Raw genomic sequence first — 26,804 nt, 5'->3', positions numbered from 1 at the left:
TTCTTTAAGGCAGTTTTGGTAACTTGTGCTCAGGCCTTCAGCCATATTGTTTTAAATTGATCCCTTTAAGGAATGTGTAATTAAGTGGTTCTTAGGTAAATAAAGGTTTGTGTGTTTTGTACAACTGACAGTAACTGAATATGGCCCCCTCCACAACCATAACCTGATCCCTCGCTCTGTCCTGCGAAACCCGATTTCACCCTCTATATACGAGTACATCAATTTTCATAATATGTGTTGATTTAATGTATGGCAATACCAAATGAAGTGCCACTAACATTCAAGAAATGTACACTGATAAACCTTGTAAACAGAAAGTGAGCATGAGTGGCTGAGCGTCAGAAGTAGCTGGGGACTGAATGTGCTGCGACACTTCCTTGTAAATCGTTTAGTACCGACAAAAGGCGTAACTCATTGTACAGTCGCGTTTATTTCGCCACAAGGGAAATCTCCGTCAATGTTGCGAGTATTTCGTCAGCCACGAGTTGGCATAAAAGATACAGTTTGTGCTGACTTAGTTTACTTTTTACTGCAGTTTCCCGCCGCAGGATTGGGTAGTGTCGCTCTTATTTGCTTGATTCCACGGCTGTTGGAAACAGCAAATATTTAGTGGATCTGCAGCTTTCTATTAGAGCGAAGTCAGCAGCAGAAACAGCTTAGTGTTTGTACACAGTTTGTAAACGTCGTTTAGTTCGGTGGAACGTGCTTCTGTGTAGAAGTGAACAGTAACTTTTATTTTACCTCTTTTAACTGGCGCTGTTTGCTTTGGTTGTAAGCGTTTACGTACTTTTCAATCGGTTCGAAACGCTTCAGGCTATAGCCAGCCTTGTGTTTTATTCTCATTTTCACTCAGCACACTTAATCCATGATGTAAAAACTTGTACTTAGCCAACAAATTACTATGTATACATGAAAAGAGCAGTATTATCCGTGAGAGTGGATGATAACTGTAAAGGGTTTCATTCATTCAGTTTCTCTTAACTCTGGAGTGCGTGTTGAATTCATTGCCGTAGTTAACGGGGAGTGAGAACATGGCCCTTACAAGCCTCCTCGGGTTTGCTCCCTAAAATCGATTCAGTATTTCGATGAACCATCTGACCGCCATCTTTAGAAGAACGCCACCGCCGCTATCGTCGCTGCTGCTGAATCCTGCTGAACCCTGAAGCCAAGGCTGCAGATAGCCGTGCTATGTAGGCCGTCGTACCGCACACGGCGCATGCACCACCGATCACAATTGCTGCCCTTCAAGACTGGTCAGGTGGCGCCGGCATTAGTAGAACACCGGCGGTAACGAGATATCGCACTCAAAGACTTTCCTCAAACATTCGGAGTGGCCATTTCCTCCTTATAAACACTGTTCCAAACACTGCAAGTGTTTGCAACTATCATAGTCTCGTCAAATTTCATCCCGTGTACCTCGTTGAAGGGATGTTCTCTTACCGCCGATTTTTCCGGCTTTTATAGCCTCGTATGACGACAATGTTCCACGTACCTGTCCTGAACTGTGCGAATCTAATGGCCGGTAAAATCCTCCCCACATTGACACGGAATTTTATGTACGCCAGGCTTCACACGTCTCAAATAAATTTTCACAGAGGCGAGTAGTGCCCCAATCTTGGAAGGTGGGCAGAACACCCTCTCAATATTAAAAATCCTTCAAATACTTCTAATCTTATACGATTTGCCCCTGGATAAGGAATTAAGGCTACAGAAAATCTACTGAAGTCACCTCCCCAGAACTGGATGGCAGCAACCGTGATGTGTGGGGTCTATGCTCCTTGTACGAAACAGAGGTCTATATAGGAGGACGATTTGCAGCCTTGACATCAATTTTCAGCGGGACTCAGCAGCAGCAACGTTCTCTTCAAGATGGTGAACAGTTGGGTTGTTGAAATATTGACTGAAGTGGGTTTTAGGATCGAACAGAAAACTAGAGGAGAATTTCAATACTTAATAAGCCGGGAAAGACTACGAACTCACATGGCCCCTAGAGTTTCCGCTCGACCTGCCTTCAGCAGATGAGGAGGCGTATGACTAGACGCGCACGTGTGATGGGATGGCATGGGGGAGGGGGGGGTGGTATAAGGACTGGCCACCCCGGGCGCCAGCAGTCACTTTCTTCGATGCCCATGTGCTGCAAAAACTGAAATATAACAGATATTTTTAGTTAAACTGGTCTAACAGTCCCTCTTAAGATATTCATCTACAAAGCAGAAGGAGTTTCTGACAAAAATGCTTTCAAACTCCGATTAAACAGTGCTTTATCTGACACCAAGTTTTTAATGGTTGCTGTCAATTTATTGAAAATGTGTGCTCCCTGAATATGTAAATTATTCTTATTCCTAGAATTGATACTACTAATTGAACTATTTGTTGAGAACAGAAATACACTACTGGCCATTGAAATTGCTACACCACGAAGATGACGTGCTACAGACGCGAAATTTAACCGACAGGAAGAAGATGCTGTGATATGCAAATGATTAGCTTTTCAGAGCAGTCACACAAGGTTGGCGCCGGTGGCTACACCTACAACGTGCTGACATGAGGGAAGATTCCAACAGATTTTTCATACACAAACAGCAGTTGACCGGCGTTGCCTGGTGAAACGTTGTTGTGATGCCTCGTGTAAGGAGGATAAATGCATACCATCACGTTTCCGACTTTGATAAAGGTCGGACTGTAGCCTGTCGCGATTTCGGTCTATCGTATGGCGACATTGCTGCTCGCGTTGGTCGAGATCGAATGACTGTTAGCAGACTATGGAATCGGTGGGTTCAGGAGGGTAATACGGTACGCCGCGCTGGATCCCAACGGCCTCGTATCACTAGTAGTCCAGATGACGGGCATCTTATCTGCATTACTGTAACGGATCGTGCAGCCTCGTCTCGATCCCTGAGTCAACAGATGGGAACGTTTGCAAGACAACAACCATCTGCACGAACAGTTCGACGAGTTTGCAGTAGCATGGACTATCAGCTCGGAGACCATGGCTGCGGTTACCCTTGACGCTGCATCACAGACAGGAGCGCCTGCGATGGTGTACTCAACGACGAACCTGGGTGCACGAATGGCAACACGTCATTTTGTCGGATGAATCAAGGTTCTGTTTACAGCATCATGGTGGTCGCATCGGTGTTTGCCGATATCGCGCTGAACGCACATTGGAAGCGTGTATTCGTCATCGCGATACTGGTGTATCACCCGGCGTGATGATATGGGATGCCATTGGTAACATGTCTCAGTCAACTCTTGCTTGCAGTGACGGCACTTTGAACAGCGGACGTTACATGTCAGATGTGTTACAACCCGTGGCTCTACCCTTCACTCGATCCCTGCCAAACCCCGCATTTCAGCTCGATAATGCACGACTGCATGTTGCAGGTCCTGTACGGGCCTTCGTGGATACAGAAAATGTTCTTCTGCTGACCTGGCCACTACATTCTCCAGATCTCTGACCAATTGAAAACGTGTGGGTAATGGTGTCCGAGCAACTGGCTCGTCACAATACGCCAGTCACTACTCTTGATGAACTGTGGTAACGTGTTGAAGCCGCATTGGCAGCTGTACCTGTACACACCATCCAAGCTCTGTTTGACTCAGTGCCCAGGCGTATCAAGGCCGTTATTACCGCCAGAGGTGGTTGTTCTGGGTACTGATTTCTCAGGATCTATGCACCCAAATTGCGTGAAAATGTAATCACATGTCAGTTCTAGTATAATATATTTATCTAATGAATACCCGTTTATCATCTGCATATCTTCTTGGTGTAGCAATTTAAATGGCCAGTAGTGTATACCCATTGCAACAAATGTCATTAAGGAATAAATATTCTGAGAAGCTGTGCTTAGAATACAAAGTTCCTTGAAAAGGTTTCTTCATGATATTCTTGAATATACACTGTTAATGACTCTTATTACAAGCTTTTGCGCGCTAAAAACTTTTACTCGGTTTGATGAGTTAAACCAGAACATCATCCGTATGGCACAACAGAATGAAAGTAAACAAAGTATGCAAGTTTTTTTTCATATTTATATCTCCCATATCTGATATCATACTCACTGCAAATTCAGATTTGTTTAGATAGTTAAGCAATTCTGTGTTACGCCCTTCACAAATGACGTTATTGTGGAGTTGTAATACCATAATTTTGAAATCTGACACTGTCAGCCTCTTCGATCTACATGCCTTCATATGTTATACACATGTTGTAAGGAAATCTCTTACATATTCTGAACTGCATATAGTGAGCGGGGTGTACTCGGCCTCGTGGTGCCAATTGAGGAGCTACTCGACCGACTGGTAGCGGCTCCGGTCACAGAAAACCATCATAACGACCGGGAGAGCGGTGTGCTGATCACACGCTCCTCCTATCCGCATCCTTCACTGAGGACGACAAGGAGGTCGGATGGTCCCGATGGGCCACTTGTGGCCTGAAGATGGAGTGCATATAGTGAGTAGTGGGGCAACCTTTGTCTCAGGCCACACTGCATTCTTGACAAATTTATTCAAGATGGCGGCGATGACGTTATCTAAGATGGTGGCATGTAGACTTGGCAATAGTGCATGACATCATCCAAGATGGCGGCTTTTGGTGGCAAAATAGGCCAATCGTGCTACAACCACTAACCTAACCTCCAGAAAAAATGGCAGAAAGTTTGAATTTTGGCAGGAAAATAGACCAATTGTGCTATGTCCACTAACCTAAGCCTCCAGAAGAAAAAAATGGTGGGAAGTTTGAATTCCAACAGGATAATGCATGCAAAACCTTACTTTTCTTTATTATTATTCATTATCATTTATTAACTTCCATTACCATTTATTATTATTTATTATAATTGACCAGCCTCCACTATAAAATTCCTTCCAAATTCAATTTTCAACATGATAATGGCTGCAAAACCTTACTTTTGTTTATTATTCATTATCATTTATTAACATTCATTATCATTCATTTATAGTAACGTAAGTCACGTCCTTTGATTTTGCAGGGGGGAAGGGACTGAAGACTTTATTTCAAGCAGTACGGTCATCACTTGTTCTCCAACACAGTCAGCACACACATCTTTGATATCACAGTGCAGTCGCCAAGACGTCCGCGCTCCAACTGAATTAGTTCAAATCCTCGCCACCCCCTGGCAAACGCGCGGAGACACTGCCGAATGCCGACTGTGAGACGGCCGGCCACTCGCACTGGACTGCTGATACGCTGAGGGCGAGCCCAGCAATTGCTCCCACGTCGTAAACGTGTTTTCACTGCACAGGCTTGAACTTGCTGAGTTTCACGTCACAGCGGTCCCTTGTCCGCTCACCACGTGTATTCGTCGCCTGCTCACCGTCCACCCCGTGCTCTTGTGCGAGCGAGAACGCAGTGCTACACTTTTGGCGGCAAAGTTTGTTCGACAGTGGAATCTGTCATAACTGTATAACAGCACTTTTGGTCGGCACTAGAACGCTTGCTAATTGACTCTCTCTCGCACGCGTGTGATAACTGTACAATTGCTGCGCCGCCGCCCTGCTTACGTCACACAACCTCAATACACGTGACTGACATAGTCTTCTTTAAATACCTAAGTACTTAATTGCATTTCGGTTTTAATCATATTAAATAATTCAATTTACAATTTCATATATGTATGCAGCTGAAAGGAATGGACAATGTCTTGAAAGGAATGTGTAAGATGAACATCAACAAAAGCAAAACGAGGATAATGGAATGTAGTCGAATTAAACTGGGTGATGTTGAGAGTATTAGATTAGGAAATGAGACACTTAAAGTAGTAAAGGAGTTTTGCTATTTGGGGAGCAAAAGAACTGATGATGGTCGAAGTAGAGAGGATATAAAATGTAGACTGGCAATGGCAAGGAAAGCGTTTCTGAAGAAGGGAAATTTGTTAACATCAGGTATAGATTTAAGTGTCAGGAAGTCATATCTGAAAGTATTTGTATGGAGTGTAGCCATGTATGGAAGTGAAACATGGACGATAAATAGTTTGGACAAGAAGAGAATTGAAGCTTTCGAAATGTGGTGCTACAGAAGAATGCTGAAGATTAGATTGGTTGATCACATAACTAATGAGGAAGTATTGAATAGGATTGGGGAGAAGAGAAGTTTGTGGAACAACTTGACTAGAAGAAGGGATCGGTTGATAGGACATGTTCTGAGGCATCAAGGGATCACCAATTTAGTATTGGAGGGCAGTGTGGAGGGTAACAATCGTAGTGGGAGAGATGAATACACTAAGCAGATTCAGAAGGATGTAGGTTGCAGTAAATACTGGGAGATGAAGAGGCTTGCACAGGATAGAGTAGCATAGAGAGCAGCATCAAACCAGTCTCAGGACTGAAGACCACAACAACAACATATGTATGCAAAGGTGTTCTACTACCTAAATTCAACTACTTTTCGTGGACCAGACAGCCACCTCTTCCTAGGAACCAGCGCCAAGTTTGAAATCTGCCAGAAAACAAAGCTCACTTGCGCTTCCGCCACCAGCCTAAGAAAATTATTGCAAACGAAGCTCATCACCACTAAACTAAGCCACCAGCACTCAACCACTTCCTACACGTTTCAGGTAAAAGGACTCACCCTGCACTAGGCCCATGGTTGGAGGAAGCAATTTACTTTGTAAGTAGGCTGTTTAGGTTTTTGTATTGGTAACGCCACCTCTGTATGAAATTCACTGGCTTAGCTGTGTGCAGTCTGTGGCTGGTTGGCATTGTTGTAATACTCGCCATTGTAGCATTGGGCAGTTAGATGTTAAGAGCGCGTAGCATTGCGCAGTTGGAGGTGAGCTGCCAGCAGTGGTGGATGTGGGGAGAGAGATGGCGGAGTTTTGAAATTTGTAAGACTGGATGTCGTGAACTGCTATATATATTATTACTATTAAGGTAAAATCCTGGTAGGGTCGACATATGAAACGTCCCCTTTTGAAAAATTATATACGTGACTGGGCTTAAACTGACACACAATGTTTTTAGCGCAACGCAATCTGACTTTCAAAAATCCCTACAAAAAAATGGCCCTGACTAACATTAACCTATGCGTTTCACAAATCGCTTACCTCACAAAAATCTTGGTTACTCGAACTACTGCAATACAGCGAGCGCCACTACTGCCAGCTAAATAAAAGATTCAAACTACGGAAGGCACTAACTAGTGATAGGTATAGTTAGCAAATGAAAGATTTTGATAGAGAACAAATGATGTATTTACCTTAATAGTCATAATATATATAGTAGTTCATGACATCCAGTCTTAAAAATTTCAAAACTCCGCCATCTCTCTCCCCACATCAACCACTGCTAGCGGCTCACCTCCAACTGCGCAATGCTACGCGCTGTTAACATCCAACTACCCAACACTACAATGGCAGACAACAATACAAACTAGCCACAGACTGCACACAGCACAGCCAGTGATTTTCATACAGAGGTGGCGTTACCAATACAAAAACCTAAACAGCCTACTTACAACTTTATTTAGGAATGGAGTATATGTGTCACACCGACATGTTCCACACCATACAGACCTGCAAACCACTCCTACATAACTCATTTAAAATGCTCTAGACACACGCTTGCTAATTGTAAACAGTTAAAAATAACTCATAGCACAGCCTACAGACATGCGAACCACTCGTAAATAATCCAAAACATTTAAATCCAAATAACCAAACAACTCGTAATCTTCCGAAATAATTTCAGTCCATAGGCTGATGGAAGGTGGAAAGAGTGTACTTTATTTATTTGGGACATATCTTTTTGAAACTTTTGCATCTCATAGGTTTCGATATGTAAGGCTGACATAAGGCAGGTTCGGAACTCCAGTAGTGCACTACACGTGGCAACACAACCACACCCATCAAGATATTTCTTCCAATCCAGACCTCTAACTCCTCTACAGATAAATTTGTCCAGTTATTTGTTGACTCACTCACAGTCTGACCAGATTGCAGTTTTTGCACAAAAACCACTCAGACTGATCTGTGCTGCTCGGGGAAGTAAGGAAGGACTGCACTCTACTTATTTCGAGCCCTTTTATTTAGTCGTTGAGTATATTTTTCACAAAACACCCATACTGATCCGACTGTGGTCATCTGACACAGGCCACAAACACTTAAACAACTCTTAATTTCACCACACAATAGCAAACAACTCTTAAATAATGCAGCACACAATATTAGCAGACGAGCTCTGTACTCTTAAACTTTACAAATAAAGCACCGCACAGTGCACAGACATGCTCGCAAAACAGTGCGACAGACGTGCCCAAACACCCCCAGCTGCCAAACAGACCAAAAGTCTCCGCTCGGCCTGCCCCAAAAATGGCCTCAACACAGTAGCATTCGCGCCTAACACCAGAGAAACTGATATCGCCTATGCGTCTTAGATTACACTCCAAGGCAGGCCGCGCGCGCGTGCGGTCAGCGGGGAAGGGGGTTCCAAAGTCTCCAGCCAAGTTCAGCTTCCGAGCGCTCGTGACAGCCGACCAGAAAGGGCACTCTTCTCTGACACATGTGAAAGCTGCATTGTTCTTCTCATGTATACCGCCGGCGTCTCAGGTCTGGACCTGCCTTCACGTCTATTGTCAGAATAGTTCATAGCTCGTTGACACACGATTAATGCGGCCGGGAAAACATTTACTACTCGCATGCAGCCGAGATGATGACGGAAAACCAATCACTCTGATCAGCGCTGCAGGCGCGTGTAATCATTGAGAACACTCTATTTATTTTTTCGAACAACTTATTTAACCATACAGTATATCTATCACGCTATCACAAAACACCCACCCAGATGTGCCCTGGGCCATGTTGCACAGCCCACAGACATGCACCCAATCATAATTTCAGAATACCCTATAGCAAACTGCTACTTAATAATTCCTCACACAGATGTGTAGATACGCTCAGTACTCGTAAACTATGCTAATAACGCATAGCAGAGCCTGCAGATCCGCTCGCAAAATAACTCAGCAGACGTGCACAGGTATCCCCCACTCCACACTCTGCCTACAGGGTCGTGAAGTCATCCATCCGTCTGATTTCAGACCTCGCACGGCCCCTGCTCGGCTTCCGCAAGCGTGAGTTGGCGCGGTCAACACGCTCGTCAGCGGACAAAGCACACACAGACGTCCGTCCAGGACCGCGATTCGTCACAACCCAGAGCCGCTACCACCGAACGCGGGTGAAAGTCAACTTTATATCAACGTAGCATAATTCCAAAAAGTAGCCTCCATACCCTAGACACATCATAGCAGCACATGTCTTTACCACCTATGACACAGTAGCACAGTGCGCATTGCTCCTGACACGACATTACACGGCCCTTTAACTAAACAAAACTACACATCCCTGCTCTCGCCTCGGCGTGTGACCAGCCATCTGAAACCTTCTCAATATTGTTCTTACTTTACAACTTTTTTTAAAAACAAAAGATCTAATCTACTCCTCCCACTGCACCTAACGTCACACCCGTCCCAACATCAACATACGCAAATGTCCTCAACCCTATCTTGACATATATAACCCCACAAACCATGTCCATCAATCAATTTGCCATTCTCATCCCCTCTTTTCGAATTATAAACGTAACCTCTATCTAAACACCAATCAATACATCTTTCTCGCACTTTCAACATTCAAATTAATTTTACACACACCCAGAAATACCAAACGCAATTAAAGAGTCAAACTTTTACACAGAGCATCAAGCACATACGACACTCACACCAATATTCAAAGTCTGGTCCATATTTACCACCTCCACCTTGAATTAAATTTTATTACCAATCCCGCAACATTCTGCCAGCGCTCGATTTGTACCTATTTTTCCGCTCTTAACTGTTGTCACTAGCGGTCGAATATCACTATCTATAGATTGCATAAATTTCCACATAAAAAAAATCTCACCCAGCAGTTTAGAGACTCCTATATCCGAACACAATAGCATCATTCAACAACTATCACTTGCTCTTATCTAATAACTTATCCATCAGGTCTGGGGGCAAGGTCACCCCTTTCTTTCTTTCTTGCTTTCAGCAGCAGACAGCTATTTTTTTACAGTGGTAGCTAAATTGCGCCATCAACTTAACATCACCAATCGCGAAACATATCTTCAAATACGTAAACACTTTTACTCAATTGCACATAGGTCCCGCTGAGGACATGACCTTCAATATTACAGCTCTTAATCCAATAACCACCAAAACAAGTACTAAATGCTCAAACTAATCCCATAGCGCCTTACAAAGCGAGTGTTCGAGCGCCACCGGCGGCATGTCAAAGCCACATAGCTGTCCATCTAAACAGCCATCCACTCAGCCCCAGAACCAGCATACTGAAGTGGGCTCTCTCTATACCTGCTCTCCAGCTATTGTCTAACGACATACAATGCACAAATGGATGCCTGAATAGCGCAGATCTCTATCTCCCCCTTGGATCTCCAACAGGACACGTAAACAGTGTCTCCCCCAGCCAGCGAACCCGATGGCATTCACCCTTCGCTGACAATATCCACTCACAAATCTTAAACACTCGCATATATAAAACTATATTCACTCCTGCCAAAACTCAATAATAAAAAAACATTCTCCCTCTCTAAGCATAGATGAGTATGCATTTATCTTCACCCATCTGATCTCCGCAATTTAAGTCAGAGAAAGACATATCTGTTACCTTCTGCAACCTGTCTATAATAGAGATGGGCATAACTGTTCTTTTCAGAGAACAGATCCGAACTGTTCACTCCCTGAAATGAACTAGGTCTTTTTCATGACTCACCACTCATTCACAATAGAAAATAAATGGAAGGCACATTGCCCTTTAAACTTGGTTTATTCCAGTACTATACCTGTATTTTGATCTTATTTGACCCTATTTTGAAGTATCACAGATAATGAGTAAGAATTTTGTATTGTTCATTGAAATTTCCACGATATGACAAAGTTCTTGATTAGCGATTTATTTTGCACTATCGTGGTTTTTTGGGTGATCAGAAAATGTTGTAACTTGAGATTTACATTAACAATGTATTTGGCTATAATGTATGAAAATTTCATTAACCTCGTACAAATACATCCCAAGCCATATATTTTTAAAGTGAACATTTCCTTCCGAAGACGCCCAAAATCGCAAAATCCGTACTACAATTAGAAAAAAATATAAATTTGACTGTAAGACCAAAGTGCTGCATATAGCCTTATGCAGAATAAAACAAGGAAAATATTGGTGTATCACATTTTGCAATACATTTATTGGTTCGCTCGTAATTAAAGTGTAAATTCGAATGTCCATAATAAAAAATCCTCTAGTAAGAGGAGTCGTAAGGAACCTCATCTGATCAGTTTAAACAAATAAAAATAAAATAAAAACAAATGATGTATACATAACATAATTATGTAATATACATATCGGTATTAGTACGAAGAACAATATCCAGAATAGTTGAACTCCGATGCAGAGGCGCTGAGTCAAGCTGGTCGAGCCGCGAGCTGTATTGCTGCGTGAGCTAAGACCGCAGAGACCAGAGTGACACCTGAGTTGCTTTGCTCAACGATCTGGCTAGAGTCAAGAACGTTAGGTGAGCGTTGAGCGGGCGAGTTCCGAGGGTGGGGGGAGCGGTGAACGGCCACCACACACCCGCTCCGAGACAAATCGTCCGTTCTCTTGCGAGCAGGTTGTTGCAAGTAGTTCTTATGTTCTCCGCTAGGAGGCTCTCTGTCCTGTTGCTCGCATCAACTGCCCAGAGGGCAGGACGTGCGACTGAAACGATCGCCAGCGGAGTGCGATGCGAAGTTAAGCTGCGCCAGACACTGCACGCGGCAGAGGAAGCACAGAGACGGCACGGCATATGTGAAACAAAAAATCCTATGGGGCACTGCACAATGCAGGCAGCCAAGGCCGAAGCAGGGCAGAGGCCGACGCCGGCTGTGTTGTGTGGCGTGCAGTGTGCTCTGACCAGCAGAGGCCCCGCTGACCTGCTCCGACTCTCTCTCTCTCTCTCTCTCTCTCTGCTGTGTGAAAAGTTTGGAGCTACCGTTCTTTTTCTCTGAATCACTGATTGTTCACTCCTTTGAAAGATTCAACTCTATAAAACAGTTCAGGATCGGATCCCCCATCTCTAGTCTATAAACAGAACGATCTCAGTTACTACAACAAGACCTTGTTTTGACCATTCGCCGGAAATGCGCTCAATGTTGTAATCCCCAAACTAGGTACAAGTACAACAGATCCTCAACACCCTATGATCTTTATCCTCTACCATCAAACAGTGAAAAAGTCACGAAGGCACCAATGCGATCCACCTCCAGCGCTGCCAAACGGAATTCACAATACTCTCCTCGAATAACTCAGAGTGCCACCATCCAAAAATTCCTAACAGCTCGCCAAGTCCGACACCTCAAACTACAGATGCTTATATGAACAAGATCATATTAAATATACACATGCTGCAGAGACCCCTTTAAAGTTTGATCACCCATACTCTACAGGAATGAGAAGCTGCCTTGGACCCTTGTTTTCTAACACGCCTTTGCACACTGCCGAGCATTTCGTCTTCTGCTGCTACGTCGAGGTCAGTGTCTGATTCTAAACAGACACTAACACGGACTGATGCACGGCCTCTCACTGGAAACTATACCTTGCACCTTGTAAACCATATTCTCACAGTCGATAGCTTAACATTGAATCATTTTAAATAAAGGACAGCCACAACACAAGGAAACTGGAAGAGCCTGGTGGCGTTGTGGCGACTTCCCTCGAAAATGATTGACCACCTCTACATTTAAACTCGTATGTCGCAGTGACCGAATAGTTTATAACTCTGCATTCCATTTCTAGTGATTGGTCATTTTTGCACACAAGTACCAGATCACCGTTTTCGGTGCTAGCAACCCTGGAAGTTGCGGTCCATCAACCAAAATTTGTCCCCCCAACTCAAACAAGCATTGTCAGTCAATCATTATGTCGTACCCAATGCACAGATGCGATGGATAAGACACCACCGATCTACTGTAATATTATCCATCACAGCTGATATCGCGAAAAAATTTACAGTAAGTCCAACACTGGCCAATCATGTGACAGCTTGTTTTCCTAATTTCAGTATCATAGTTAAACCATACATCCTGTGCTTTGCAAGTATCATTGAGAACATTCATAGATGACTGCTCAGCACGGCCATTCCCACTTAATTGTCGAACACATAAAGACGATCAAATTATACCAGACAATGCTATACATATTCCTAAGACCTCGCGCATAGTACTCGATCAATTTCTCTGCGTATGGCGGTCACAGAGCTATCTAGTCCTCTTACGTTAAAAATGGCTCTGAGCACTATGGGACTTAACATCTATGGTCATCAGTCCCCTAGAACTTAGAACTACTTAAACCTAACTAACCTAATGATGACAAACAACACCCAGTCATCACGAGTCTTACGTTAAAAGACCATCGTCACCTCGGCATTGACCAACCTACCCCACAACATCGCTACCCAATTATTCCTCAACCGAGCAGACGAATACAGCTACACTCCATCTCTCTTGACTGAATAGAGGTTTCCTAGTCCTAGCCCCTCCAAGTGCACCACATTTCTCGAAATGTAACGAAGTCTTCGAGCTTAGCACACAATATCGATCTATAGCAACAGATCTCAAAGTGTCTTAATCAAATAGCATACAGTTAAGAAGAAGAAGAACAAGAACGGAGTAATATTTATACACAACGTAGTTCGACACATTTTTAAGTAAATCATCCAATCTATCATGTGAAAAGTACTGTTCCAGAGTCCAGGATCAGTGCATCGAAGGTTCCGGTAGGAGAGAGAGAGAGAGATAGAGATAGAGAGAACATAAACACACACACACCCCTAAGACTAGAACGTTCAGCACTTAAAAACGGGCAATAACCTTAGATCGCTTACTTTTCCGTCCTGTCAGACATACATCCTTCTTCCCGGTTCCCCAACGCTGAGCTATCTCTCCCCCAATCGTAAAACTTTTCCTTCTTTGATACGAGCCCAATATAGCCCTGTGGACACGTCTAGTGCCAAATGATCACACCCAATCACGAGTCAGAAATAATACTATTACTCCATCAGGTCTATATAAAAATGATAGTTATTAGCAGCCGGTATATCCTACAAGCCAACAGATACGAATTACAGCAGCGTCCAACATGTGAAAATTACAAGTCATCCCGTCACCAACTCTGTAAACAACCGTCTGTCGGGTAAGTGTGTACACAATGATGAGACCCCCTCATAAATACCCACAGCTAACTTAGTTATGACGCTGAAGTCTCGATTTTACACCAATCATGCGACAGTGTGGGGATCGCGTAAATCAAAGTGAGTTTAGAGGAATGTGTCAACTTTCATCACACACGAGATGGAAGTCCTCTGATGACCGACGGGTTCACCGTTAAGGGGCTCCGGAAAGGCTCAAAATCATGAAAAGTTCAATTTTTACTTTCTTGCGTTTTCTGAATCTGCAGACTAGACCTTTTAATAGATATATAAATTATTCAATCCCGAAGACTACAACTATTTTCAAATTTTTTTTTAAATGTGTTCTACATGGGCGTGACCCACTGTGGCGCTGTTAAACTGCTCTCAAATGGTGTTATTATTAATGTCCGTGTTCATCAGGTACATTTTAGTGATGTGAGATAAAGTATGTGTTGTGGCTAACCTGTGATGGTTTAATATATATCGCTGGTGTGATTGTCGATTGTTTCATGTTTATTTACTCTGTCGTTATCTCGAAAATATTCGCAATTAGTTCTCCTTCATGAGTCTCCGTTTTGTTGAAGTATAATAATGAGTAAAAGTAAAGTTATTAGAAATCCTCTGAAGGCTTTTAAGAAAAGGAGAAATGTTGGAAAGCCAAAGGTATGTGTTATTACTGTAAACAATAAAGACGATAACCAAGTGAGTGAACCTAACCTCTCAAGTACACCTGCCCGTAGCAGTCAAAGTGGGAAGGAAAATACTTCACAGAAGAAGCTTGGTTCAATGAGTGAAAACTATGAATGTTTTATGGGTGAATCGAATGTGAATGAAATATTTCATATGTCGGTTCTCAAAGGAATTTTTTCAAACTGTGTAAGATGTATTCATTGTAGTGAAGTTGGTCTGGAACTTTCCATAATAAAGCACGTAGGACTTGCTAGTGAAATACAACTGAAGTGTGATAAGTGTTCATACATGACCACCTTTTGGAACAGTGTTGCAGTAACTGCCACTGAAGAAAATGGTAGCAAAATCTACGAAAACAACGAGCGATGCTTGCTTTAGACAAGGAACGCCTTCGGGCTGCAGACAGGGCTGTAAAGAGTCTAGAAATACAAGCAAGAGTAAACTGGAGGAGGAAGAAGAGGAAGTTGGAGGAGGAGTTTGCAGAGGATGAAGATAATCCATCCTATGGACCTGGAATGCACTAAAAAGTTAATCCAATCTTTGTCGCTCGATTCCCAAAACTTTTATTTTCTCATACTAATTACTTGGTTTCTAAGGATCTTCCAAACATATTTGTTTCAAACTTTCAGTAAATGTTACACAGTACCTTCTGCATAATTTAACACAGCCTTTTTCCAAAAAACTGTATATTTTTGAATATATAAATAAAAAATTGCAAAAAATGTTGTGAATTTTCATTACAATTGAAAAAAAATCATCTTTAATAACTGAACTAAAATTTTGTAAAATCCCTGTGTTAAGTTGTAGCCCATATTCCATTAAATAATCTGTAAAAAGTTCAACTTCCTACCTCAAATACTTTTTGAGGAAAGATGTAATTTATAAGCGTTATTTTAACATTGCAAGTATAGGGCGTTCCGGAGCCCCTTAACGATCGCAAGTACACAGTGGATTAAACCACATACGGAACACGTAGCCGCATAGGACTAGAACGCAGGCTATATCACGTGACTAAAGCATCCAAATAGAATACTGGAAAAAAAATCGACCTTCAGCAACTTGTTCTTCTCCACAATAAATGAGTCAACGTTTGAATCGTACCTAGTTGCAGCTCTGTCTCAATCGATCATCCCGTACGCTCTCTGTTATCATTTAACACAGATGTGAGTAAGTTTAGACGTGAATGATTCTCTGTCCCCCCGAAAAGCATCAAACACAGTCTTCAACTCGCATGTATCACTGCTACCTCAGTAGAAATACACTATAATACGAACTCAACGAGAAAAAATTGACTACCTTCTTTATTCCGCTCGCTTCGATGTCATCGTTTTCCTACTTTCCTGTTGTTGCCGCATACTTGACTCCATGTACAAATTGCTCCCTGCGAACCAGAAGATAAGAAAGTAAAAGAAATGTATTTATTTCAGCTCTGTTTACACTAACCAAAAAAAAAAGGTTACAAAACTCAGAAAATGTTTGAAATGGCTCTGAGCACTATGGGACTTAACTTCTGAGATCATCAGTCCCTTAGACTTAGAACTACTTAAACCTAACTAACCTAAGGACATCACACACATCCATGCCCGGGGCAGGATTCGAATCTGCGACCGAAGCGGTCGCGCGGTTCCAGACTGAAGCGCCTAGAGCCGCTCGGCCACACCGGCCGGCAACTCAACCATCAGCACAACTTCTGACTTGATGGCTGGCGTGCTGACATCACAGTTACGGATGGTCAGCGTAAACCAGTTACGTTGGCTACTGATAAAGCGTAATTATTGATCGTGATAACCCTTTCAGCACCAACTAAGGCCTGAAATTGGAGCACTGTACCGCCGCAACAGGTAGCTACACAATAAATAAGATCGTGAGGACGGCTGTAGGTATTTATTACAATAGTGAACAGCCGTGATCCCTAAGATCTCCAGTCAAATGGATGGACATACAAAAAATACACATATTAAAAGAAGTTTTCCATCACCCCGGTTCTGAGAACTCTTGAAGATAGACGTTGACTGTGGATACTGTATCACAGACACAGTCCATTTGCCAGCTCAGAGATGTCACTAAGCCCGCCCAAAGATATGAATAACCATTCATGAGCAACGCCTATTAGATGGAGGGCGTCCGACAGCCGGTCAGTTCCAGTCATTCCACCAAGAAGGAGGTAGAAGGCTCTTGTCTGTAGTTCAACCATGACTAGACGGTCAATAGCGTGGTTCCATCACGAACGCATTGTAACTTTGTGCCAGGAAGGGCTCTCAAGAAGGGAAGTGTCCGGGAGTCTCGGAGTGAACCAAAGCGATGTTGTTTGGACATGATATAGATACAGGCCGCCAAAGCGCTACTGCTGCAGTGGATGACCGCTATCTACGGATTATGGCTCGGAGAACCCTGACAGCAAGCCACCATGTTCAATAATGCTTTTTGTGCAGCTACAGGACGTCGTGTTACGACTCAACCTGTGCACAGTAGGCTGCATGATGCAGAATATCACTCCCGACGTGTAGGACGAGGTCCATCTTTGCAACCACGACACCATGCAGCGCGGTACAGATGGGCGCAACAATAGGTCGAATGGACCGTTCAGGATTGGCATCACGTTCTCTTCGCTGATGAGTGTCGCATACGCCTTCAACCAGACAATCGTCGGAGACGTGTCTAGAGGCAACCCGGTCACAATGAACGCCTTAGACACATTGCCCAGAGAGCACAGCAACGTGGAGTTTCCCTGCTGTTTTGGGGTGGCGTTATGCGGGGCCGACGTAAACCGCTGGTGGTCATGGAAGGTGCCGTAACACCTCTATCATACGTAAATGCCATCCTCCAGCCGATAGTGCAACCATATCGGCAGCAAATTGGCGAGGTATTCGTCTTCATGGACGGACAATTCGCGTCCCATCGTGCACATCTTACGAATGACTTCCTTCAGGATAACGACATCGCTCTACTTGAGTGGCCAGCATGTTCTACAGACATGAACCCTATGGAACATGCGTGGGATAGATTGAAAAGGGCTGTTTATGGACGACGTGACCCATTAACCACTCTGAGGCATCAACGTCGAAACGCCATTGAGGAGTGGGACAATCTGGACCAACAGTGCCTTGATGAACTGTGGATAGTATGCCACGACGAACATCAATTCAAGACGACCTGCTACTGGGTATTAGAGGTACCGGTGTGTACAGCAATCTGGACCACCACCTGTGAAGGTCTCGCTGTATGGTGGTACAACATACAATGTGTTGTTTCCATGAGCACAAAAAAAGGTCATAAATGATGTTTATGTTGGTCTCTATTCCAATTTTCTGCACAGGTCCCGGAACTCTCGGAAGTGAAGTGATGCAAAACTTTTTTTGATGTCTGTAAAAAAAGTGTGTGTTGGTTTTACATTTTTTTAGTCAGAACAATTATTAAATTAGGAAAACGATTTGTTGAAGTTATAAATTATATCATGGAGTCAATTTTATAAGGCGATGAAGACTGAATGATCTAAATAAAACGTAATCCAGTTGCTATGAAAAGTTTGTGCACCGATTGTATTAACTGCCTACTTTTATAGTCTAGATTCATCTATAAAAGTGTATAAAATCTGTAGTGCATTAAATTTGCTTTGGTCTGATACTAATACACATAAATAGAGCAGCTAATTAAACATTTATTAGAAATTTAAAGGACAGAAAGAAAATAGTGGTCTCTTTGTTTTGCCATAACGCTTATAACAGTTTGGACATCAATCTAATCTTCTGGATGAACTGTCATCATGGTGAGCCCATTCAGAAAGTCCATGCTAGATGTGTTCCTTAGATATGTCTTGATTCTCTTAAGGGTGGAGAAACTGCACTCGTTTTTGGCTGTTGTCACTGGTAGAGTTGTGAAGAGGTGTAGAAACTGAAACGCATTATGATAGATCTGATGGTTGCGGACACCTGAGCTTTCGTTGCGTTTTTAGGCAACTGTTCCGGTTGACTCAGACGTTTACAAACGTGTTTCAACTCAGCTTTTGTCTTTGTTAAATCGGTGGCTAATGGATCTGAAGAACAATATAAATGGTGTTTCATAATTACGTCTCTTATACCTACGTCTTAAGTTGTTCGTAGTAAAAGACAATTAAAGTTGATTTCGACTCTATTGGTCGAAGCTAATTGCTTAACTTCTAAGGAAAGTCTTCTGAAAGTATCATAAACATTTTCTCTCATTGCCAGTAGGTGCCTTTGACATACTCGGCAATGCTGATTGACTGCAGCATCCTAATTGCATTAGTGAGCCAACATGGATACTCTTTGTGGCTGGTTCACAGGAACTGATGCTGCAGTGAGTTCCCTAGCAACGTTCATTCTCACAACAAGCAGAATATAATAAACTGTTAATTTATACAACATGGACTTAATTACAATTGTTACTGGAACCTCATATTACGTGTACACGAATGTAAACGTTCAAACTAAGTGTAACACATGATTTTCATCCTTTATTGATTTTGCGTTTCCACGCGAGGGCAACACGCTGATCAGTTTGAGCACAGGTTAGTGGAGACTTCTCACAGGATCACAGGTGCCCCAGTACAGCTTAAGGCGTCTCTGCATAATTTGACATCTCAAGTGTTGTCCTCAGCCGTCAGTATGGATATCTAAAGAAAGATTTTGGGACAGTGATCTGTTGTCATGGAGGTTCAAGTGACTGACAGCCAGTCAACCACGCTAGGTACCACTCCCCAGTGTGCGGATTTGATGTTTGACGTCGAGAACTGGTTCCATGTCGTCGTCCTTAAAGCTGCAACCTGTCACGAGGCACCGAGGGTGATTTGTCCGTGAGAGAGGTGTATTAGCTGCCGGCGATTGGGAGTGCACTAGCTGGTAAAGCCCGGCCTCGATCCCTGGCTTCTCTTGTCAGCCCAGCAGAGTGAAATTTTCGATGCCCTCTGGCTACTGGCTGCTCTGTGAGTTGTCTCACAATATTGTTCGCACACAGTCGCCAGGGTTGAGTGTCTGCCCTCAAACAGCGTATATTAGGTACATTAGTAATATAATAATTAGCTTTTCAGTATGACCGTGACACTTATGATGCACTGTCGGCCAAGAAAAATATTTACTCATTATACAGGGTGAAACATCTGAAACTTGCACTGCAGTTACAGCAGAAATGGACATTGCCATTGATGTACGGTTTTCTCAGAATGGTTTGGTAGCCAGGGGCTCGTATTATTAGCCAATCAAGAAACCGTAAGAATACTTAAAAGTGTATCTTCGTGCAAACGTACAATCTTTTTTCAATGGGACAGTGCCTATTGACACTAACAAACTACACGTAGGTAAATAAGAATGTCAGAGGTGTTTGTTGCAGAGTTCTAGTGTGGGTCGTTTAGCGTGAAATCGTATTTTGAAAAGTTGCCATCCAGCGCTTGTTTGAGCCACTCAACGTTCTTATTTGCTATGTAAGATGGTGTTACATTTGCTTGCCCGTGGTGGCCGTGTGGTTCTAGGCGCTCCAGTCCGGAGCCGCACTGCTGCTGCGGTCGCAGGTTCGAATCCTGCCTCGGGCATGGATGTGTGTGATGTCCTTAGGTTAGTTAGGTTTAAGTAGTTCTAAGTTCTAAGGCACTGATGACCACAGCAGTTGAGTCCCATAGTGCTCAGAGCCATTTGAACCATTTTTTTTGCTTGCGGTGTCATTGTATCTTCCTTGAGTGCAAAACGAGTTACTAGTCAGTGTACGACAGTCCAAGCAGTAGGTCGTGAGTGGACGATTCGATTTACTAATGCAGAAAAAGCCGACGTGTTCATGGTGTACGGTCAATGCGGGAAGAACGGAGTTCATTCAAATATGGTGTATGCTGGAAGACATCCCAATTGACGTCAATCATCTCGGCAGACTCTTGAACGAGTTACGTGAAAGTGGTAGTGTAATACCTAGACAACGTAACAGAAGAAGTGACAACAAAAGAGTAGGAAATTAATGTTCATGCTGCTATTGCAATTGATCAGCACGCAATCTCCTGAGGAAGTGGGATAGGTCAGGCAAGTGTCCTACACACTCTCCACCGCCATAGGTTGCATCCCTAATCACATATCTTTCGATCAAGAGTTACATAGAAACGATTATGGGAATCATGTTAACTTCTGTATATGGGAATTAGGACAGTATTCTCGAGATGTATCGTGTATCTTGCTTAGTGATAATGCCATATTTACCAACATTGCTCAGCTAAACCGCCGAAACATCGCGTGTTGTTCTGCTGACCATCCCTGTTTGCTTCGTCAGGTGGAGCGTCAGTGTCCATGGAGTGTGAACGTCTGGTGTGGGTAGTCCGTAGGCCCATTTTTCACAGACTGAACACTGAACGCGCAAAAGTATCGGAGCGTCCTAACAGTCCACCTTCCACGGATGCTAGAAGACATTTCTTTGAGACTAGTAGGTACCTGTGATACCAACATGATGGTTCTCCAGCCCACAGTACACGAACTACTACAGCACGTCTTTACGAATAGTTTCCAGATTGCTAGACTGGACACAGAGGACCTGCACCGTTGCAGGCCTGCTGCCTGGATTTGACGCCTGTAGGCTTCTTTCTGGGGGGAAAGCCTAAAGACGCTCTCTAAGAAAACATACAACTACACCCGGCGATTTGCAACGACGTATTGCTGGAGGCTGCTCGGACATTTCTGCTGAAATGCTTGCACGTGTGCCACAGTATTTCCATACAAGACTGCAAGAGTTTATTGCTGCTGCTGGTGGTCATTTTGAACTCAACCTGTGATGGACAATCGTCTCGTTACTGGGCAGAATCCACACACGTAGTGTATACACTTGTGTTGGTCTTTAGTGTGTGCTACAAGAGGTATTACAGAATTGTCGGTCTGACTACTTTTAAAAATAGGGTGTCTTGTAAACGAAACGCACCAGAATCCTGCAACAAATACCATGGACATTGAAATGTACCCAATTTTTTGTCTGTTAGTGTTGAAACGTTTTTTAAAAAAATTCTACGTGTTTGTTTGTTAAAGATTTTGCTGTGCTTACTGTTTGTTTTACTCAAATTTACTGTCTGGTGTTGTTAAGCGAATGACTTAATCTGCAATACCAGTACGCAATTTTCGTAACGAAATCAATCCCTCTGAAATTTACCCGATATCGTGCGCACCGAGTTCTATGGCCCTGTGCAATTGACTGATAAAATTCCCTATTCAAATAAACAATGAGATAAATTTACCTTAGCTCTAGAGTCCCATCTGATGTAGCCTTCCTATTCTGTTTTCTCCACGGTAGGCATAGAAAATATTCAATCTTGCCACAGCGAAGTGCAACGCCGTCCGCAAAATAACTTCATACAAATAATATCAATAAACTGGTTGACAAATGAATGACCTTGCACATGTTCAGCGAAAATACTCGATATTGGCTCAGCCCTGTGCAATGATGCCCGCATTGAAGATGTTACAAACATTAATAGTTTTCTGATCCTGGCACATTAATATTTTTTCTGATTTTGATTGGAAAATGATTTCTGTTAAAAATTGAAAATTGTATTCAAAATAAAGCTTTCTTTCACAAAATCAGATATGAAACATTTTACACTAACTTTAAAATCAGTGAAGTTCTCAACTGTTCTATAGTTCTCACTTACTGTCGTAATTTAAAAAAACTTGGATTATTACATGACAAAAGTCTGCCATCGTTTGACATAATACATTCCAGAATTTAACTACTCAGTATCAGGATTACAAAACACTCAAAATATTACAAATCGGGTATACCTAATCAACCCGTACATTAAACCTGGTGGAAAACACTTGGTTCCCACATTCAAGAGTAAGCGGTGTAAAAATTAGCGAAAGCCACATTGTGTTGCTGCATACTTAAAACTAAATATACAAAATTTCATTACCTTACAGATTTGTTCCAGTTGTTTTACCTTTGAGTTACAGTATAAATTCATTACTCTTATATAACTGCCATGGACATTGCTCAGTATTTGTTTAAGATCAGTATCACTTCAATTCCTGATAATCTTGTAGCCTCACAAATTAATAACACACTTTACACTTTTATAGAAATAACTACATTTACTGGCTCTCTGTGAGTATAAACAATATCTTTCGTCCGTAGACCAGCATCTAAATTCTACCAGCGAGCCACTAGCTTTAAGTCTTACATACTACCTATGACAGGGTGCAATGGTAACTGCTACTGCGCTCCGTGTGCCACTACTTACAATTGATTCTGCCACTCAGACAACATCTTTGGTACAGTGGAGTAAAAAATACAATCTCTTCTACAAACAATAATCGTTTCAGATAATTTTTCATTAATTATGTTACAAAATCGAGGTTCACGTACAGGTGGACCCTCACAGTGACAATAGGTATTGTTCCATTTAAAAAAGTTGATATATGCACAAAGAATACACTTTCTAAGTATCATTACAGGCTGCTGATTGGCGTAACAATACGTCCCTCTGGTTACCAATCCATTCTGAGAAATCCGCACATCAACAGGACTTTCTATTTCTTCAATATTTCGGTGCCAGTTTTAGGTGATTCACCTTGTAGATGCTATTAAAAATATGAGAAATAAACTTCACAAAATATCTGTCACACTGAAGACTATTTGTCAACGAAAAAAGTATTTAATAAAAGTGGCTGGTGTTTTCATCATTTTACATATTAGACAAATGATTGTTCTTTGACCAATTTTAAAAAATGAACAGTCTTAATCTGACTGCCACCTAGTAGCATAGCTGTGCGTACTAAGTATCTGACTTCATGTTCTAATAATGGAACTGGTGATGCGTCTGGTGTTCGTATGTGTACAAGTGAGCAGTCGTGCTGTTAACGTTTACCACATGCAAATACGTCTGCCGCAAGGTTTCTGTTTGTGGCTAGTGGAACCCTCTCCTTTATAGAGGCCGCACATAATTATCTTGCTTATTGGTGCGCCGTCAGGTTAACTACTGGGCTTGCAGGATACACGTTTCCGTTGCCAATTCCTTAATCTACATCTACATCTACATTTATACTCCGCAAGCCACCCAACGGTGTGTGGCGGAGGGCACTTTACGTGCCACTGTCATTACCTCCCTTTCCTGTTCCAGTCGCGTATGGTTCGCGGGAAGAACGACTGTCTGAAAGCCTCCGTGCGCGCTCTAATCTCTCTAACTTTACATTCGTAATCTCCTCGGGAGGTATAAGTAGGGGGAAGCAATATATTCGATACCTCATCCAGATACGCACCTTCTCGAAACCTGGCGAGCAGTCGTGCTGTTAACGTTTACCACATGCCAATACGTCTGCCGCAAGGTTTCTGTTTGTGGCTAGCAGCTACTAGGGTAGCAGAGTACGTGTGGCGTGCACACGGGGGTTTTTTAGGTTAGAGGGACCCCCCCTTGGGCGAAACGATAAAATACCTGACGGCTTACCAGAGAGGACATTATCATCGTTGATAAAGAACGTCCGTCCTCAGAGACCAAAAACAGGAAAAGTTAACGTAATATTGGTAAACTGCAGGAGTATCCAGGGCAAGGTTCCTGAATTAGTATCTCTTATTGAAGGAAATAGTGCGCATATAGTATTAGGAACGGAAAGTTGGTTAAAACCGGAAGTAAACAGTAACGAAATCCTAGACACAGAATGGAATATATACCGCAAGGATAGGATAAACGCCAATGGTGGAGGAGTATTTATAGCAGTAAAGAATTCAATAATATCCAGTGAAGTTATTAGCGAATGCGAATGTGAAATAATCTGGGTTAAGTTAAGTATCAAAGGTGGGTCAGATATGATAGTCGGATGCTTCTATAGACCACCTGCATCAGCAACCGTAGTAGTTGAGCGCCTCAGAGAGAACCTGCAGAACGTCGTGAAGAAGTTTCGTGATCATACTATTGTAATAGGGGGAGACTTCAATCTACCAGGTATAGAATGGGATAGTCACACAATCAGAACTGGAGCCAGGGACAGAGACTCTTGTGACATTATCCTGACTGCCTTGTCCGACAATAACTTCGAGCAGATAGTTAGAGAACCAACTCGTGAAGCTAACGTTTTAGACCTCATAGCAACAAATAGACCGGAACTTTTCGACTCCGTTAATGTAGAAGAGGGTATCAGTGATCATAAGTCAGTGGTTGCATCAATGACTACAAGTGTAATAAGAAATGTCAAGAAAGGAAGGAAAATATATTTGCTTAACAAGAGCGATAGGGCACAAATCGCAGAATATCTGAGTGACCACCATCAAACGTTCATTTCTGAGGAAGAGGATGTGGAACAAAAATGGAAAAAATTCAGAAACATCGTCCAGTACGCCTTAGATAAGTTCGTACCGACTAAGGTCCAAAGCGAGGGGAAAGATCCACCGTGGTATAACAATCATGTACGAAAGGTACTACGGAAACAAAGAAAGCTTCATCATAGGTTTAAGAGTAGTCGAATCATAGCTGATAAGGAAAAGCTGAACGAAGCGAAAAAGAGTGTAAAGAGAGCAATGAGAGAAGCATTCAACGAATTCGAACATAAAACATTGGCAAACAATCTAAACAAGAACCCTAAAAAGTTTTGGTCATATGTAAAATCGGTAAGCGGATCTAAATCCCCTATTCAGTCACTCGTTGACCACGATGGCACCGAAACAGAGGACGACCGAAGAAAGGCAGAAATACTGAATTCAGTGTTCCGAAACTGTTTCACTGCGGAAAATCGTAACACGGTCCCTGACTTCAGCCGTCGCACGGACGCCAAAATGGAAAATATTGAAATAAACGATATCGGAATTGAAAAACAACTGCTATCACTTAGTAGCGGAAAAGCATCCGGACCAGACGAGATACCCTTAAGATTCTACAGTGATTATGCTAAAGAACTTGCCCCCTTTCTATCAGCAATTTATCGTAGATCGCTGGAAGAACGTAAAGTACCTAGCGACTGGAAGAAAGCGCAGGTCGTTCCCATTTTCAGGAAGGGTCATAAATCAGATGCGAATAATTATAGGCCTATTTCGCTTACGTCAATCTGTTGTAGAATAATGGAACATGTTTTGTGTTCTCGTATTATGACGTTCTTAGATAATACAAATCTCCTTCATCATAACCAACATGGATTCCGCAAACAGAGATCATGTGAAACTCAGCTCGCCCTATTTGCCCAAGAAATTCACAGTGCCGTAGACACTGGCAAGCAGATTGATGCCGTATTCCTGGACTTCAGGAAGGCATTTGATACGGTTCCGCACTTACGTTTAGTGAAAAAAATACGAGCTTACGGAATATCGGACCAGGTTTGTGACTGGATTCAGGATTTCCTAGAAGAAAGAACACAACATGTCATTCTTAACGGTTCAAAATCTGCAGATGTAGAGGTAATTTCGGGAGTACCGCAGGGAAGCGTGATAGGACCTTTATTGTTTACAATATACATAAATGACTTAGTTGACAACATCGGTAGCTCCGTGAGGCTATTTGCAGATGACACGGTTGTCTACAAGAAAGTAGCAACATCAGAAGACTCGCACGTACTCCAGGAGGACCTGCAGAGGATTAATGCATGGTGCGACAGCTGGCAGCTTTCCCTAAACGTAGATAAATGTAATATAATGCGCATACATAGGGGCAGAAATCCATTCCAGTACGATTATGCCATAGGTGGTAAATCATTGGAAGCGGTAACGACCGTAAAATACTTAGGAGTTACTATCCGGAGCGATCTGAAGTGGAATGATCACATAAAACAAATAGTGGGAAAAGCAGGCGCCAGGTTGAGATTCATAGGAAGAATTCTAAGAAAATGTGACTCATCGACGAAAGAAGTAGCTTACAAAACGCTTGTTCGTCCGATTCTTGAGTATTGCTCATCAGTATGGGACCCTTACCAGGTTGGATTAATAGA

This window comes from Schistocerca piceifrons, chromosome 7 (assembly GCF_021461385.2).
Source record: "Schistocerca piceifrons isolate TAMUIC-IGC-003096 chromosome 7, iqSchPice1.1, whole genome shotgun sequence".
In the NCBI taxonomy this organism is placed as follows: domain Eukaryota; kingdom Metazoa; phylum Arthropoda; class Insecta; order Orthoptera; family Acrididae; genus Schistocerca; species Schistocerca piceifrons.
Note: the sequence above shows the minus strand (reverse complement) of the source record.